Source organism: Corythoichthys intestinalis, chromosome 22, assembly GCF_030265065.1.
Source record: "Corythoichthys intestinalis isolate RoL2023-P3 chromosome 22, ASM3026506v1, whole genome shotgun sequence".
NCBI classification, from domain to species: domain Eukaryota; kingdom Metazoa; phylum Chordata; class Actinopteri; order Syngnathiformes; family Syngnathidae; genus Corythoichthys; species Corythoichthys intestinalis.
The window spans coordinates 21,583,419-21,601,305 of record NC_080416.1 but is presented as its reverse complement, the minus strand read 5'-3'; the positions used below and the strand labels follow the sequence as shown (position 1 = coordinate 21,601,305).

Below are 17,887 nucleotides of genomic sequence, written 5' to 3'. Positions count from 1 at the left end.
ATGCATGTGTTAGAACATGCATTGTTACGTTTCTGCCACTAAAATTGAGTGTTTACTTAAGAGATTTCATCATTCGTATGCTGCACATTTCGTAATGCATTTTAATGCTTTACTCCATGTGCTTCGGTCACCGTTGACCTTCTAACTGATCAAATGTTTCCTAGTTGTTGTGAGCCTTGCTCGACTTTCTTGTTAAAAGAAACAGCAGCGACTTTTAATCAGATCACAAAGTCTTCATAAGATGACATTTACACTTCATTCAAAGAGGGCTTTCCACTCTCCATTATTCCATAAAGGCTTGAGCAAGACAGTCATTTCAGATGCAACTTGTAAGGGCTTTTTGTTTCAACTAGGGCTGGAACTAATTATTATTCTTTTTTTTTTTTTTTAATAACCGATTAATCAGACGATTAATCACATTATTAATTTATTAGTTGGACAAATGTCACTTTTTCAATACCTTCACAATTTAACTTGAAGTTTTAGGCATATTGTAACATTGATGACCAAATGGATGTACTGTATATTTCCTTCAAAAATAATATTTTATTACAGCTTCTTGACTTAACTGTAGTGTACAACTGTACAGTTTTAGGTACATAAAACTTCTTAAAGTTTTTAATAAAGGTTCTGAGTATAAAACATAAAAAAAAAAAATTCGGTACACAAATCAGGCAAAAGTCCTGTTCATTCAAATAAAAAGAAAAAAAAGTGCTGGCAATTGAGATTTTTTTGTCTTGTGGGCAAAGCGCTGATATAAATTGTGTCAATGACTCATTAATTTTCTTTATCCAAACTAAACAACAAAATTGAATGAGGAGGACGCAGACTGTAATGAATCAATTTTCTCTATCAAACAGTTGTTTAAATATAGTCCAAATCCAATTTTGAAGCACACTCTCTTGTATGACAGTTTAGTTTTAATGGGTGGTTTGTGTTGAAAGGAAACTCTAAACTGTTATATGGATGGGTTTATGTGTGTGGTTTGTTTATAAAAACAGATAAAACAACTTTATCATGAACTCTTTAACACGTAAGCCTATTTTAAGCGAATTTGCATGCCTTTGATGTTGCCTTTATATTTCAAAGAAAAAAATGTTCAAATTGGCCGGGTTTGGTTCCTTTTTTTAGGACACCTTGAACTTCATGTCCAAACTGTTGTTTTCTTCACTGACCAATTATAATCAACATTTTGGAGCCAAAAGACAACAAAATCCCAAAATCTTTTTTCAAAATTCGTAATGTTGATGTCCCATTGACAACCAAACATGCTCGACCAACCGTTTTGAAGCTTGATAATATTTATTCAACTTGTTAGGATAAACAGATTGAATAGTTTTATGTTAGACAATTCAACACAAATTGCTGGTAGGGTCATAGGCGTTTTTGGCCTTACACATACTATGGTCAAAACAGGTCATATACAGCACAGGGTGTGAGGGAAAAAAAAAAATATATATATATATATATATATATATATATATATATATATATATATATATATATATGTATGTGTATGTATATATATATATATATATATATATATATATATATATATATATATATATATATATATATATATATATATATATATATATATATATATATATATATATATATATATATATACATACACATATACACAGTATATATCATCTAACACAAAAGGGTTTGGAGGATATCTCTTTTTGAGGTTAGGTATTGTACCTATCACTAGGCCTGAACGATATTGGAAAAAACTATTGCTGCAATTTTTTGGGGGTTTGCGATATATTGCGATATTAAAAAAAAATGTATATATATTTTTTTCAAGAAATTTTCACAAGATGACTTAAATAGCTGTTTGGAAAGACTTTAGATGACTCACCATCACCACAGTGTAGAGTCATCCCTTGTTTTTCGCAGTTAATGGGGACCAGAACCTGCCGCGATAAGTGAAAAACCAAGAAGTAGCGCCCCCCCCCCCCCCCATTTTTTTTTTTTTTTTTTGTGTGTTTTTAGTGCCCAATGTATTTATTCAGATTTAGCATTGGAAAGAGATACATATAAGACATGTTTTTTTTCTCACTTTTCCCCCCAAAGATATTTAAAAAATGTATATAAATAAATGGTTTTTAAGCACTTAAAATGTCATAATTATGATAAGTTTTAAACATAAATGTCCAACCAAATCATTTTTTAACAAGAATAAAGTACCGTAGCAGATAAATGCTTGGCTTTATTAAATGCTTCTGTTTATCTTCTTTAGCTGTGACCGTTGAAGTGTCATGTAGAAATTTCAAACTCCTCATGATCACTTCTGGCATTTAAATGTCTCCAACGTCCCCAAAGTACACACATTCACTCCAGCGCGGCTTCCTTGCAACTGTTTAACAAGTTAAACGATGATTGACAGATGCCCGTGCGAAGTCTGCTTCTTTGGCCAGATAAAAGCCATCGTTGTGCCGCAGTAACTGAGAGGATCAAAAGGCTGGGAGAGGGAGGGTAGGAGGCTGTGCGCAGACCAGAAAGTGAAGCGTATGTGGATCAAAAAAAAAAAGAAAAACTATCGCACGTGCTTGCGATGGGACTATTGCGCGCACGCACATCGCGATGGCGATGTTTAAACGATATATCGTTCAGGCTTACCTATCACCTTATCAAAAGTATATATGTACATGCAATCAAGCTTCTGAAACACACATCACAACAAATTGAAAAGATTCATAGTGAATAAATTAATTAAATATACTATTGAAAAAGTTTTCAAAAATATTGTCAAGTAGTTCAGTTAAATTTTTTATGGCATGCGACTCAATAAAGTTTCTTCTTGAACAGTTCACGGAGCTATGTCACATACAACGTCACACAGCCTACTCTTCCGCCGTTTGCCCGCCGCTGTCATGTGTACTCGCCGAGATGCCGACTCATCCGAGGAAAACAACGACAAATACGGCTCATCTTCTCCCTTGAGTTAATGAAATAATGCATTAGCTTGCGCTAAATTTAGTTTTCGATTTTTTTTCCCCGCACATTTCAAAGTCGCTCGCTCAATCCAACTGGCCGTCGCTCGCTTCGCATGCCTCCCTTTCCTTAGTTGGCGTCTTGCTCAGCAATTTATTAAAAATGTTCAAATTAGGTTTGTCCTTCTTGACCTCACAATGGCTCTTGGGATATGTACTTTCGTGCTACTTTTGGTTTTGAAAAAGGACGAGAAATGATGGAAATATAGAGGTAAACACATGGTCCATGCAGCGTTTTATGTATATTTATGAGTTCAATAAAACTATAAAACTCAAATTACATTATCTCCCGTTTTACTTGGTTGATTGACTACAAATCAAAGTGGACATCAACTTCCGCACTTTCAAATGAGAGCAACCAGCAGCACTTGGGTGACGTAATTACAGAGTGCCGAGGCTTCAAAGATGATATGCGTAAACATGTCGCCGCCGACACGTTTGGTGTGAAAGGGTTAAACAATAAGACAAATGCTAATACGATTCTCCAAAACACATTACAAACGGACACTTAAGACACAGATTAGCATAATCACTAACTATCTTGGTGCTCTGTGCTAAGTAGTTATGTCTCATTAACAAAGAATATAAACAATACAATTGGCTCCATTTACTGACCTCAGACAGAGGCACACTGTATCGAACTCTTGACACTTCGTAATATTATTGATCTAGCAACCCAACCTGAGTGTAGCAGTGAACTCTCTCTCTCTTGCTCTAATCACTGGTGTGTGCACACAGCCTCACATTACACACAAACAAGGAAAATTCATTTTCAAATTCGCTGCCAACTAATTTCTTAATTGATTTTAATCAAATTAATCGATTAGTTGTTGAAGCGTTAGTTACAACTGATAAAGAGCATTTATTTCAGTCAAACTGGCCAATATAGTGATTGTAGATGTGCTTTTTTAAAATAGCAACATTGATCTTTTGCCCCAGTAAATACTCATTATTTTGATTTTTGCATGCAGCCAGATATCAAGTCATCAGTTTCTTTTTTTCAAAGAAGACGACATAACTATTCTAAAAAGCTCCTCTACTTTAAATACCTCATTTGTTTTTCTAGTTGTTAAATGCTCCCATTTGACCAAAGAACATGACAGGCCAGTAGAGGATAAGAGACAACTGCAATTCCACCAGGCTATCCTTATCCGGATCACAGCTGCAGTCAAAATACATTTGCAAACACTATGAGATCGAAGTCAAACAGAATATTAAGTGGAAAGGTGGAACAAATGTCCATCAACCTGACAAGCTCAAACAAGGTGCAGTGTAGCGAGCATCCAAAAATGTTTGCAAGGAACTGACAGAATATGTTTGCAGAACGGAGAGTATAAATTCATCAGCCACAGCATTACATCCTCTTGGGCAGTATAACATAAGTGGATTTTAAGGGGGGCCAGGCCCCCCTAGTGGCCGAAAAGTGTCATTGCGTGTAATTGACTTTCCTATACATGTAAAGGTTGTAAAGCAATAAAACTGCAACAAAAATGAATGAAATAAACAAAAACTATATTTTATAATGGGTGTGACTAGCAACTTATTTGCTTTGCATATAATCCCCCCCCCCCCAAAAAAAAAAAAAAAAATAGGGGAGGGCAATTTTATTTTTCAAATGTTTTTTTTTTTCTTTGATTAAAAAGATTTTTTTTTTTTTTTTTTTTTTTTTTTTTTAATTGAAGCAACTTCTTTTGGGATTAAGATTTAGACACAATTGTCCTACTCATAATATGGCCCAAACACAAAAAGGACAGCTTCAATCAAAGAAAACTTTTTCAATGAAAAATTAAGTGTTTAAATGCAAATTTTTCAAATATTTTTTTCCACATTCAAAAACCTTTTCCATGATTGAAATATTTCTTTTTTTTTTTTGATTGAAGTGATTTTTATTTTAGAAAATATATATTTTTTGAAGCAACTAATTTTTGATTGAATAATAAAGAAAACAGTATCCTAGCCAAAATGTGGCCCAAACACAAATCAACATCACTTAAATAAAAAAAGTGTTCCAATCAAAAAAAAAAAGAAAAAAAAGAAAAAAGTAGCTTTCAGATGCATTTTTTTGTTTCAAATTTATTTTTGTATTCAAACACAATAGTTTTTTGATTGTAGCGACTTTTTTGATTGAAAATATATATTTTGATTGAAGAAACTTTTTTTTATTGAAGCAACCTTTTTTTTTTGATTGAATAATAAACACACAAACCTACCTCCATATGGCTCCGCCCAGGGGATACAATTTTTGACTGGGGTAACTACATTGGCACGACACCGGAGGGCGTACCATATTCAATGAATGACGATCTTGGCGAAAAAAGTATTGTCTAAGCAGCCTGATTTAGAATTCCCCTCAAGAATGATATGAAACAAAAAAATGCTCATTGTCAACTTATTATTATAAACATTCTTGTAAGTTGATTTTATTGCTGACACTGCATTTTGGGGTCATCAACATGTGCCCCCCCTGCCCCAAAAGTCAAAACTCTGCAGCCTGCACAAGCCTATGCAGTATAATGATATTCAAGTAAAAACAAGAAAAGGCAAAATCATGAATTTGTTTTATGGTTTGCTTCTCAATTTGTACATTATCTCAAAAGTCTAACAATTGATCTGATTTAGTCACTGGAATTTTGTTCTGCGTTTCCACTGTTTGCTAATGCTTTGTTTTCATAGTTCAAATTTTTATTTGTACGTATGTTTATTTATTTATTTTTGCCCTAAACATGCCCATATGCCCACTCCGTCTGTTCAATTCTTATCCTCACATCCCCGCCCTTTCTTCCGATTTGCCTTTTCAACTTAGGTTCACCCTTTAGTTCAAACTAAAGCCACGAATGAGTGTAAGCAAACCTATGCTTAAATGCTTATATGTTTCTTTCATACAACAATATTTTGCATTCATGCTTTAGAATGCGTTATAAAATGATCCCTGCAGTTGCTACCGTCTTTAATGTACATATGGCTTATCTATAAAATGCCTTTTTCTGTCAGACCATGTTTCATTCTACATTTTGCATCGCATCTGGTGATTAGTGAGCATCCAAGCAACATGCAATTAAACCAATGACAAAGCCAGAATGGCAATGTGTTACAGGCAGCTAAGCAATCTCATTGCATGGCCTGCTTAAAATAGTTCCCGTTCGTTAGAGACAAATGTAATGCACACTGCAAATGAATGGATGACATTCAGCATATGAAGGGTCAGAGGTAATTCAATCCTATTTCTAATCTGCAGTGTTTTTTCAGTTTTATCTGGGATCAGCTGTTAAAGACCCGCAGCGCGAGCAGGGCCCTCACCGTCTGTCACTGCCATGGAGAAATAATGACCTGTGCAGCACAACTAGTGGCAATTTCCTCACTTTGACATGATTGACCACAGGCAGGCTTCCATACAATGTTCTATACACGGAGGGGAAAACAGTTTAAATATATATTATCAAAAAATTTTCGACATTCATCCTTATACTGTATGTAAAATGAAACATACTTTATGGATGCAAACGTGTGTGTGCGATAATGAAAGGTAACTAAATATAATGTGTGGGTGTGGAGTATAGGTAGCCCATTTATTGATTCATTCTACTAATCTTGTTCTCCCCGTTGCAATTCCATTTTAATATTTTACTTTACTAATGTTTATTCTAGTCATCCATGTTCTATGGTGCTTGTTCTCATGCGGGTCACATGCACCTTGGACTTATCCAAAGCCATGTAATCAACTATTCCATATATACAGTCCCTGACAAAAATCTTGTCGCTTATCCATTTTGTAGGAAGAATTGCTAATAACCTGACCTTTAATTATTTAATTGGTTTCAGAAATGGCTCATATGAAAGCTAAGACCCTCCCAAATGATGTTGAATGTACAAAAATATATTTTGTTTCACTGAAAAAAGATTTGTCATTTAATGAAGATATAAAGGTCAAATTTTGGCAAGACAAAAGTTTTGTCACCTACAGAAAGTAGTGTGAAAATTGAACAAAAAATGTACTTCAAATACAAAAATATGTTACATAACATAAGCGAATTAAGTAGTGGTGCTGTGAGATTCAAATGTAATATTTTGTATGACTTCCATGGGCTTGAAGGACTGCATCCATGAGTTTCAGCAAGGATTCATACAATTAATTGATGAACTCATCAGGAACATCAAAGAAAGCAGTCTTGCATGTCTCCCAGAGTTCATCAACATTTTTGGGTTTCATCTTCCATGCTTCCTCTTTCATCCTACCCCAGACATGCTCAATGATGTTCATGTCTGGTGACTGGGCTGGCCAGTCCTGGAGGATCTTGATCTTCTTTGCCTTGAGGGACTTTGAGGTAGAGATTGAAGTATGCGATGGAGCACCATCCTGCTGCAGAATTTGTCCCTTTTTATGGTTAGGAATGTAAGAGGCAGCTAAGATTTTTTGATATTTCAGACTATTTATGTTGCCTTCCGCCCTGCAGATCTCTCGCACACTCCCATACTGGATGTAACCCCAGACAATGATTTAGTCACCACGAAACTTCATTGTTTTCTGAGTGAATTTCAGATCCATGGGGGCTCCAGTAGGTCTCCTGCAATATTTGCGGCGACTGTGGTGTAATTCAATGGAGGATTCATCAGAAAAATCCATCTTTTGCCACAAAACAGTCAGGTTATTAGCAATTGTTTCTACAAAATGGATAAGCGACAAGACTTTTGTCTGGGACTATATACAGTGGGGAGAACAAGTATTTGATACACTGCCGTATATCTGTTATAAGTCTGTACATTTATTAATGTTGGACCAGCAATAATGTATGCTTACCTTATTTTCTTCCTGGCTCTCCCTGCAGCTAAGATTTTACCTGAATTTACCTGATTATTGTGAATACATATCCCAGCATTATACTTTAATTTATTGACTTACACAAAAATGTGTCCGTCATAACCATCTCAAACTAAACATTATTGGATCGTTTTAGTATGCAATAAAGTTTGTACAAAACTGAACATTAATTCTAGCCTTGGCATTTACTCAATAGCTGCGCTTACAGGCTGATCCAAAGTCTTCTAGAGCATCGATTTCCAACAGGGTGCTGTTGCATACTAGTGTGCTGTGAAAGATCATCTGAGGATGCAAAAGGAAATTATGCAATTTATTAAAAAAAAAAAAAAAAAAAAACTGTTCACTAATTACAAATCTTTAGCAACTCAGTGACAGTGTCATACAAGGACAGGCAAAATGATTAAATGCCGTTCCACCTGATGCTATTCATACAACAGAATTAATCATCCTGCAAGTACTTCAGTTGTTTTTTTCGATTAAACAGGCTCAGCTTTAACTATGGTTGAGTAAATCGATTTGTGAGTAAATTGAGAAGGGATTATCACAATTTTTTTGGGTGGTGTACGTGAGTTTTTCGCTATCGTTAAATCACACCTTGGCTCGACAAATATAGCAAATAATAAAGTATAGTAAATAATGATAAAGAAATGAAACTAATGATCCGTATGAAGTCAGTTCTAGTCAAGGGCGTCGGTTTGGTCTCGACATTGGTGGGGACGGTATAACAGCATAAACACTTTTTGCTGGGAACAGGACATTAATAAGACCAAACGGATTGGGTGAACAGGGGTCAGGGCTAAATTTGTCACGAATATGAACCTAATTAATTGATAGGCTAAATGCTAAAATGCTAAATTAAATCTGCATTGACTGATACCAACTTTCGTGTGTATTGTTCAGGTGATACACTTTTCGATTCAGACCTTTGTTTTCAAAAACTACGAAAGAAACATTTTGAAAACTTCCAGAATAGATTTCTGGATTTTATTAGCAAATTGAAATTGCAATATCTGAACATAAATTATTTTAACATACTTAGATACATACTTTTTACCTCGACTATGATTAATGTATGATTATCTGAACAAATGTCTGCACGGGCTTCATATAAAATATTAACATTTTAAATAAATGCAAGTCATCAGCCAATCAAATGTGCATTTGAGGGGAAAAAATGGACCAGCAAATTCAGCAAGTGAAAAGAGCTAAATGCTGTAAGTCTTAACATAATGAAAATAATCCACTTAATAATCGTAGGGTCAATTCTATCCTTACAAGAGATGCCGGTCGATCGGGTCTGATCACGTCATTTTCAAAGTTTCGGAATCGGCAAAAAAAATATCGGCCATGCCTTTTTTTAATATATATATATATATGTTTTAATTAAATCGTAATCTAATTGTATTTAACATTACAGACTTAATATGTTACACTCATCCAGAGTCTTTAGTTTAGGCTTAAGGTAGGGTTATCAAAATATCCCGATAACGGCGGCAATTAATTTATTAATAATGTGTCACGTTACAATAATTAACGCAATTAACGTATGTGCTGCACGACCCTCTCACTCATTGTCGCGCTTGATCTGTAATGACGCCGTTTTACCTATATAGAGAGATAAAAGGCAGCACTAAATGAGTAGTGAATTTTGGCAGCCTTTGGAGCCTTTCATCAATTGGCTAAAGCCTTGTAATCCCTCTCCCTATGATTAGAAATATCATGAGAAGCAATGTGGGGAAGCAAGGTGGCAATTGATCTTTGTCTTAACACTTTAAGTTATTTCCCAAATCAGAGAAGATATCCATTGGTAGCACGACGCACAGTCATGGTTCCACTTCCCATCATGGTTCCACTTCCCATCATGCATTGGGGCATGGCTGCAGTATCATTTACTGAAAGCTCAACAAATACATTAGATGGCAATATTTAGTCACAATATACAAAGTCACAAGTCTTTCTATCCGTGGATACCCCTCACAGAAAGAATGTTAATAATGTAAATGCCATCTTGAGGATTTATTGTCATAATAAACAAATACAGTACTTATGTACTGTATATTTAATGTATATATTTCGTCCGAGTTTTATTCATTTTTTTTTTCTTAATGCATTGCCAAAATGTATATGATCGGGAAAAATTATCGGGAATGATTGGAATTGAATCGGGAGCAAAAAAAAGCAATCGGATCAGGAAATATCGGGATCGGCAGATACTCAAACTAAAACGATCGGGATCGGATCAGGATCAAAAAAACATGATCGGAACAACCCTAATCCTTACAGCATTTAGAAAGACAAAATTACACAAAATGATCTATATAACTAAGTCATTATTATATGCAAATAAGGTTGGTTAAAACTTGGTAGGGAAAATTTTAGCATCCTGAAAAGTTGGTATGGTATGTCCCTACAGTCCTTATGTAAGCCTACGCCCTTGGTTCTTGTCAAGTTTAGTTATATAGCCCCAAATCATCAAAAGTTACTAATGAGCTATATTGTGACAAACAACAGTTGACATTAAAATTTTAAAGAAATAATTAACAGTAAATGAGTCCAATTTAAAAATACTAAACAATTAAAATAATAATGATAATAATACAATATAACCTGAAGGTTTTTTTCCTTTAACCACTCACTCCATATTGTCTCTTCCTACACTCTCTGCATTAGCAAACACTTATGGTGAAACGCAGTTGCAGACATGTAGTAGCCAGCCGGGAGGGGTGGACGGGTTGTTAGGGATTGCTCCACTTTCCCATCTGACTGAGCAGAAGGGCTCATAAGTGTGTCAAACAGCAAATCAGCGCATCAAGAGGGAGTCGGCCAGTAGGGCTTACATGGGATCTGCCTCCGCAGGGTGTCTCAGACGTGCACGCGCTCATTCCCTCACTTATCAAAACGGTCCTTTGTGGCACATGCTCATATGGTAACTTAACTTCTCCAAGCGTGATCATTGACATCCTTGTTAAGGACTGATTTTTTCCCGCCTTTTGTCAAGAAGAGTACTTTTAATGAATTTCAGCAGCATCGGGATCAATACAAAGTAGCGTATTTAGTGTGCGCAATGACGTCTTTCTATTGGTGGACTGCATGGATATACATGGATTTTTCCTTTATTTTTTTCATCTGGATAACCCATTGTAAAGCAGAGTAGGATCAATATTTTATGTTATTTTTACTTTGGAGCAATGACATCATCATGTGACAGTTGTACAACATTTCTGTAGTATGTAGATTAGTATTTCCTCTTCACTTGGGAATTTCGGAAATTTGAGAAGGGTAAGTAACATCTACACGAGTCCGAAATTGTACCCAACATAGCCTTTGTATAATATGTAAAAGGTTAGTGTAAGTGTGGTATAGGCCGTACTCTTATCTTTTTATACATGCATTATCCTCTTTAATCTTGTGCTAGTGGATATGGGCTGAAAGGCCACTGTTGTCTCCAAGTGGTATCTCTGACCTTGACTTGCAGAAAATGTGCTTTTGTTTGAAAGCAATTTTTCCAAAAGCCTCACAAAGATTAAACCTTTGGACAAATCTTTGCTTTCAAATAATCAGTCATGACTATGTAATTATGAAATGTTTCCTTTCTCCTCCACAAGAGGATTGATAATCCATTTTCCACATGAATCACTTTCTTTCGAGCCATATTGCCTGTCCATGTTAATAGAAACAGCCGTCGTTTGCAATGTCAGACCATTTATGGCTCTAGACAACCTGTATCTCTGCTTTCTGGTTCACGCTCTGGCTTGCACGTCAGGAAGAAAGATAATCCCTGAAAAGAAGCTTTATTAATTAGCTCACGGGCTGTGGAGGTCAATGACAAAAGCACGCTTGTTGCAAGAGAACCTCAGAGGAACTGGGCAGGCTAGCACTCAGAGAAATGATATCATACCATGCAGTTTTAAATCCCTACAAAATTTAGCATGAAGTAATCTATTTATTTTTTTAAAGACTGCAGTGATATGAAAAAGTATCTGAACCTTTTGGCATTTCTCACATTTCTGCATAAAATCACCATAAAAATTTGATCTGATCTCTGTCAAAATCACACAGATGAAAAAACTGCTTTAAACATTTATAGGTTTTTATTAATGATAGTATGCAAACAAAGAAAAAAGAAAATAAGTAAGTGAACAATCACTTTTAATATTTTGTGGCCCCCCGTTTGGCAGCATTAACTTCAACCAGATGCTTCCTGTAGCTGCAGATCAGTCTGGCACATCGATCAAGTTTCGTCTTGGCCCATTGTTCTCTACAAAACTGCTGTAGTTCAGTCAGATTCCTGGGATGTCTGGCATGAATCGCTGTCTTTAGGTTATGCCACAGCAACTCAATGGGGTTTAAGTCTGGACTTGACTTCACTCCAGAACGTATATTTTGTTCTTTTGAAACCATTCTGAAGTTGATTATTATCCATGTTTTGGATCATTATCTTGTTGCAGCACCCATCCTCTTTATAGCTTCAACTGTCTAACAGTCGGCCTCAGGTTGTCCTGCAAAACATCTTGATAAACTTTTGAATTCATTCTTCCATTAATGATTGCAAGTTTTCCAGGCCCTGAGGTAGCAAAACAGACCCAAATCATGATGCCCCCTCCACCATGCTTCACCATGGGGATGAGGTGTTGATGTTGGTAAGCTGTTCCGTTTCCTCCACACATGTCGTTGTGTGTTACTCCCAAATAATTCAACTTTGGTTTCATCAGTCCACAAAATATTTTGCCAAAACTTCTGTGGAGTGTCCAAGTGCCTTTTTGCAAAGCAACAATGTATTTTTAGACAGCAGTGGCTTCCTCCTTGGAGTTGATGTGTGCACAGAGATATTGGACCGTGCCGGTGATTTCTGTAAGTCTTTAGCAGACACTCGAGGGTTCTTTTTTATCTCTGCATATTCTGCGCTGAACTCTTTGCATCCACTTTGGTGGACGGCCACTCCTTGGGAGAGAAGCAACAGTGCCAAACTCTCTCCATTTGTAGACAACTTCTCTGACTGTCGATTGATGAACATCCAGACTTTTATTAGAGATGATTTTGTATCCTCTCCCAGCTTTATACACATCATCAATCCTTGATCACAGGTCTTCAGACAGCTCTTTCGACTGAGCCATGATGCACATCAGACAATTATTCTCATCAAGACATTTCTTACAAGGTGTGTGTTGTATAGTGGGCAGGGCAGCTTTACACCACGAATCAGTGATTGGGCACACATCTGACTTATATTGTTTGGTAAAAATTTGATTCAATTGCTCTTTAAATTTCCTTAGGCAGAGTGTTCACTTACCTATTTTTCCGCCTTCTGTCATTGTTTGCATGATATCCTCATTAAAATATGACAACCCATACAGTGGAGCAAATAAGTATTTAGTCAACCACCAATTATGCAAGTTCTTCTACTTGAAAAGATTAGAGAGGCCTGTAGTTGTCAACATGGGTAAACCTCAACCATGAGAGACAGAATGCGGAAAAAAAACACAGAAAATCACAGTTTGATTTTTAAATAATTTATTTCCAAATTAGTGTAAAATAAGTATTTGGTCACCTACAAACAAGCAAGATTTCTGGCTGTCAAAGAGGTCTAACTTTTTCTAACGAGGTCTAACGAGGCTCCTTGTTACCTGTATTAATGGCCCCTGTTTTAACTCATTATCGGTATAAAAGACACCTGTCCACAACCTCAGTCAGTCACACTCCAAACTCCAAACACTATGGCCAAGATCAAAGAGCTGTCGAAGGACACCAGAGACAAAATTTTAGACCTGCACCAAGCTAGGAAGACTGAATCTGCAATAGGTAAAACGCTTGGTGTAAAGAAATCAACTGTGGGAGCAATTATTAGAAAATAGAAGACATACAAGACCACTGATAATCTCCCTCAATCTGGGGCTCCATGCAAGATCTCGCCCCGTGGTGGCAAAATGATAACAAGAACGGTGAGCAAAAATCCCAGAACAACACGGGGGGACATAGTGAATGATCTACAGAGAGCTGGGACCACAGTAACAAAGGCTACCATCAGCAACACAATGCGACTCCATGGACTCAAATCCTGCACTGCTAGACGTGTGCCCCTGCTGAAGAAAGTACACATCCAGGCCGGTCTGCAGTTCGCTAGAGAGCATTTGGATGATCCAGAAGAGGATTGGGAGAATGTGTTATGGTCAGAAAAAACCAAAATAGAACTTTTTGGTAGAAACACAGGTTCTCGTGTATGGAGGAGAAAGAATACTGAATTGCATCTGAAGAACACCATACCCACTGTGAAGCATTGGGGTTGGAAACATCATGCTTTGGGGCTGTTTTTCTGCAGAGGGACCAGGATGACTGATCTGTGTAAAGGAAAAAATGAATGGGGCCATGTATCGAGAGATTTTGAGTGAAAATCTCCTTCCTTCAGCAAGGGCATTGAAGATGAGACGTGGCTGGGTCTTTAAGCATGACAATGATCCCAACACACAGCCTGGGCAACAAAGGATTGGCTTCGTAAGAAGCATTTCAAGGTCCTGGAGTGGCCTAGCCAGTCTCCTGATCTCAACCTCATAGAAAATCTGTGGAGGGAGCTGAAAGTCTGTGTTGCCCAATGACAGCCGCAAAACATCACTGCTCTCGAGGAGATCTGCATGGACGAATGGGCCAAAATACCAGCAACAGTGTGTGAAAAGCTCGTGAAGAGTTACAGAAAACGTTTGGCCTCCGTTATTTCCAACAAAGTGTACATAACAAAATATTGAGATGAACTTTTGGTATTGACCAAATGCTTATTTTCCACCATGATTTGCAAATAAATTCTTTAAAAATCAAACAATGTGATTTTCTGTTTTTTTTTTTTTTTTTTTTTTTTTTCTCCACATTCTGTCTCTCATGGTTGAGGTTTACCCATGTTGACAATTACAGGCATCTCTAATATTTTCAGGTGGGAGAACTTGCACAATTAGTGGTTGACTAAATACTTATTTGCCCCACTGTAAATGTTTGGGTGGTTTTAGTTAAAGCAGACACTGTTTTTACATCTGTGTGATTTTGACAAAGTTCCAATCACATTTGATTCTGATTTTATGCAGGAATGTGAGACATTCTAAAGGGTTCAGATACTTTTTCATACCATTGTAATTCTGAAATTGATAATATTTATGTTAATATAACACAGCTAGTCTGTGCATTCTTAGATGTTAATGATTTAGAAATTATGCTAAAATTGTAGTTTCATTTTATATGATTTGTATTGTGTTGTGAAAATTTACGGAATGCATGAGAAAGTATGACTGAATACTGTGATGTCATGTCGTTAACTCTACTTTGGTGAATAAATATTTCACTTTGCAACATTGCTAACATTTAAAAATACAAGCCGTGTTGCCCTGTACACAAACGTCCTACCAAGCTCCCGATAATCTCATGTTCTTGTCTTCTAAGCTCCATCAGTGAGAGAGGAAGAAAAAAAAATGCTATGCAGTCAATATGTGGGTCAATTATGTTTATGGACATTCATACACAGAGATGAAACATGCTAGGCAGATGTTCTTGTGCATAAGTGTGTTGGTCAAAACTGCATAATGGATGCCCTGAAAGCCTAAGTGCATAGTGTTTTGTATGAACATTTTCTCCAATGTTTATTCCGCCCTCATGTGTATGAAGGCAAAGGCAACTTTACTGCACATGTCCCTGGGGAAAATGCATTCTGACCCCCATGCTGTTCCGGTTGTCCTGTCTGTCCATCCACTTCTTGTTCAATGACTACTTTTTTCTCATGTGGATTTTATCAAAGGTAGAAAGCGACAAAGGAAACAGACATACAGACCAGTTGGAGTTTATGAATTGCCAATACTTCCAAGATAATCTTACCTATTGCAAACCTAAAGAGACAATACGTTTTAGCACTAGAGCAGTGGTCTCCAAACTATTCCACATACGGCCGCAGTGGTTGCAGGATTTCACTCCAACAAACAAGACCACACATTTTCACCAATCTGGTGTTTTATAAGTGTAATCAGTTGATTGCAGTCAGGTCTGCTGGTTTTAGTAGAAACCACATTGGTTCAAAGGTCTGTGCTTGATCGGTATGAACAAAAACTAGGACCCACAGCAGCCCTCGAGGACGATTTATCACCACGCCGCAATTTCTTTGTTTTGCTGGAAGACGGACGCGCGGCAGATTTTCTTGTGAGAGAAAACACGGGTTCTAAGGACTTGGATTCCACGTGTTCCGGGACTTATTTACTCCGATCCGGCACCTCTTGTGTATCAATATTAATGATAATATTGTGCCGAGCGATATAGAGGAGATTTTGAGGCGATGATTCCGATGCCCTCATCATCATCACTTGCTCCGCTGACGCCCTCTATTATGAATATTGCCACGACTCACTGCGCTTTACAGAAAGCAGCACACATTGAATAACACTGGAAACCACCACTCTTAAGTCATGGTTGCCCAAACTTTTCATCAAGCATTAGGGCTCCACAGAAAACAGTCACTTTAAATTGTAACGCTTGCTAAGTAAAGCTTGGCAGCGAAAATAAAACAGGAACCTTGACGCTTTTTACCCCCTCATATTAGTCTTCTTTCCGCCACCCGAATGCAAAACACACAACAAGTCACTGGCGGGCGGCTATGCAGTCCACCAATCAGAGAGTCGCGCGGGCGCACTTATAGGAGCCCCGCGTTGACGCAAAAATTACCGTGCCGATGACAGCCCCGGTGATGCTACAATATAAAAACGTTTTTAAAAAATGTCCGTCCATCCCATCCCATCCCATCCCATCCCATCCATCCATCCATCCATCCATCCATCCATCCATCCATCCATCCATCCATCCATCCATCCATCCATCCATCCATCCATCCATCCATCCATCCATCCATCCATCCATCCATCCATCCATCCATCCATCCATCCATCATCCGCTTGCTCCGGGGTTTGGTCGCGGGGATAAAATAATAAGATGCATAGATACATTTACATTACATATCACAAGAATTGCATGTTGTTTCCAATCTGCACTTTTGAATAGTCGTGCTTTTAATGCCGAACCACAGTAAAAGTCAATGCCGAACTTCCTTCATCTCCCCCATATGTTCACCCACTTCTTCTTCTACGCCAAATTGGCAATGCTGGTCATACTGAAACAGGACAGCGGCCCCTTAGAGATGCTGGTAACAATGTTGTTTATAAAAATGTTATGTCATTTGAAAGAGTCAGAGATTTGTTGATACGCTCAAAAGCTGCACCAACAAATCAGCCCCTGGCATAAATTAGAAAAAAACTTTTGGATCAAACGGTATTTCAACATGCCTAAAAGACAGACAAACGAGTCAGAAAATCAACAATGACAACAAGGAATGTTTATAACATAAATCTTTATAACATATATATCTCTGTACATATCTTACCCAAAATACAACAAGAGACACATATTTGCCACTAAAAGAAAGAAAACTTACAGAAATATGTGTGGAGCACAAATAGCACAATACAACAGCATAAACGTCTCACAACTACTAATTCTCCCACGTTTAGAAGGAATAACATTAGTATGGAACGGCGCTGCCCCCAAGCGGCCGGTGGCATTCTCTTCACTCTTAAATTCCATGAACGGCGTCATTGTAATCTGTTTAAAGCAATGTGTGAGCGGGTCATTCAGTGCATGCGTTAATTGTGTCAAATATGTTAACGTGATTAATTTAAAAAAAATAATTAACGCCCGTTAACGCGATAAGTTTGACAGCCCTAATTTTTTTATGATTGCTTTTATGGTACTATGATTCCATTTCTCTTGCGAAACGTCTTTGTGTGGCTTGAAAAGCGCCCTAGAAATACAATGTATTATTATTATTATTATTATCATTATGACCATATTTTTCGGACTATAAGTCGTAGTTTTTTTCATAGTTTGGCTGGGGGTGCGACTTATACTCAGGAGCAACTTATGGTTGAAATTAACACATTATGATATCATTTCACATGTTATTTTGGTGTTTTGGAGTGACACTGATGGTTTGGTAAACTTCTTAGCATGTTCTTTATGCTATAGTTATCTGAATAACTTAATAGCTATGGCCACG

General features: G+C 37.1%; 1 protein-coding gene across 22 annotated transcripts in view; it reads left to right on the top strand.

Moving 5' to 3' along the window:
- adgrb2 (adhesion G protein-coupled receptor B2) overlaps nt 1-17,887 on the top strand; it is a 288,153-nt gene that overhangs the window by 182,078 nt on the left and 88,188 nt on the right. The window lies entirely within an intron of this gene.